The sequence below is a fragment of the Eriocheir sinensis genome, chromosome 44, assembly GCF_024679095.1.
Source record: "Eriocheir sinensis breed Jianghai 21 chromosome 44, ASM2467909v1, whole genome shotgun sequence".
Taxonomy (NCBI): Eukaryota; Metazoa; Arthropoda; class Malacostraca; order Decapoda; family Varunidae; genus Eriocheir; species Eriocheir sinensis.
Genome location: NC_066552.1, coordinates 5,922,369 through 5,924,504, shown reverse-complemented (window position 1 = coordinate 5,924,504; position 2,136 = coordinate 5,922,369).

Genomic DNA, 2,136 nt, shown 5'->3' with positions numbered 1-2,136 from the left:
ACTCTCTCTCTCTCTCGCTCTCTCTCTCTCGTACACGCGCAAGCACACACGCAAACTGTCGCTCACACTTAGAGAGAGAGAGATTTACATAGATTTACATAGAAAATCAGACCACACAGACCCCATGGTCCAGACTTGGTGGTCTGTCCTTAAACCTAAGTGATTTTACATTAATCAGAAGACTCCAAAACGTTGCATTTCTACTCTAGTTGATATTAAGTTGAAGTAAGTGACGGTCGAGCTTATTTTGAAGGAGTCAATCGTGTTACACTGGACCACTGACGGTGGAAGCTTATTCCATTCTCGCACTACAACGTTGGTGAAGAAAAATTTGGTGCAGTCTGAATTTACTTGTCTACATCTGAGTTTTACGCCATTGTTCCTCGTGCGCAAAGTGTCATCGATCATAAACAATGTTGATCTGTCTACATTCGTGAAACCATTAAGTATTTTAAAACATTCGATCAGTTTTCCTCGGAGGCGACGTTTCTCAAGAGAGAACATGTTAAGGGTAGAAAGCCTTTCTTCGTAGGATTTGTTGCGCAAGGAAGGGATCATTTTCGTTGCCCGACGCTGAACACCTTCTAATTTAGCAATATCCTTTGCATGGTGGGGAGACCAAAACTGTACCGCATATTCCAAGTGGGGTCTGACTAAACTGTTGTAGAGCGGGAGTATTACATCTTTATTCTTGAATACAAAGTTTCTTTTAATGAAGCCCAACATTCTGTTCGCTTTATTTGCTGCATCGATGCATTGCTGTGAGAATTTGAGGTTTGACGCGATTTTGACCCCCAAGTCTTTGACGCATTGAACGCTTTTGAGTTTAACGCCGCGCATTTCGTATTCGAACTTCTTATTCCTCGTTCCAACTTGAAGGACCTGGCACTTGTCTACGTTAAAGGGCATCTCCCATCTATCCGACCAAGCTGAAATTTTGTGCAAATCCTCTTGGAGGCTTTGCCTGTCTTCGTCAGTGAGAACCGAGTTGCCAATCTTTGTGTCGTCTGCAAATTTACTAATGCGGTTATTGAGTCCAACATCCACGTCGTTGATGTAAATAATGAAGAGCACTGGGCCAAGGACCGAGCCCTGAGGGACGCCACTAGTGATAGGCGCCCACTCTGAGTTAAATCCGTCAATCACTACTCTTTGTTGTCTGTTGCTCAACCAATTCGCGATCCATTGGTTTACTTGACCGTCAATACCTATTTGCTTTAATTTGTAAAGTAATTTATGATGCGGGACTTTATCAATCGATTTCTGGTAATGAAGATTGTCTACGTCCATTGATTTGGTTTCGTCATAATAAGTGAAGTGTTCGTTTTTAAAGGTTAATAGGTTTGATAGGCAGGATCTTTTGTTTCGGAAGCCATGTTGTGAGTCCCCAATCAATGAGTGGCTTTCAAGGTAATTCACAATTTTGTCTCTAATTATGCCCTCAAGTAGCTTACCTACAACCGAAGTTAGACTAATGGGCCTGTAATTACCTGGTACTTTTTTGTCTCCTTTCTTGAAAATCGGTGTCACGTTAGCCTTTTTCCAATCTGAAGGGACGACGCCTTGTCGCAAGGACATATTGAATACGGTTGTGAGGGAGGAGAGTATTTCGCTCTTTGTTTCTTTCAGCAGAGTTGGATATACTTTGTCAGGTCCAGGACTTTTATTTGTTTTAAGTGAATGGAGAGCTTTAAGGACTTCATCGGTTGTTATTTCAAAATTAGGCAATGCATGCTCGAGATTTACAATAGTACTGGTGTTGGTGGTAGCGAGAGGAAGACTGTTAGTATTAAACACCGAGGAAAAGTAATTGTTTAAGAGGTTTGCAATGTGTTGGCTGTCAGTCACTAGTGCACCGTCGCTGTTTGTTAAAGGTCCAATACCACTTTTGATCGCCTTTCTGTTGTTTATGTAACTGAAGAAAGATTTCGGATTATTTTTACAGTTGGATGCAATATTTTCTTCGTAACTACGCTTTGCCTGACCTACTAGTCTTTTTACTCGTCGCCTGGCATCATTATAAAGTCTAATGTTTTCGGGCGTGCTTTGTTCTTTCTTTAACCTGTAAAACAATTTTCTCTCATTGACTGATTGTTTAATTTCGCTATTAAACCACGGTGGGCTTTTATTAGTGTT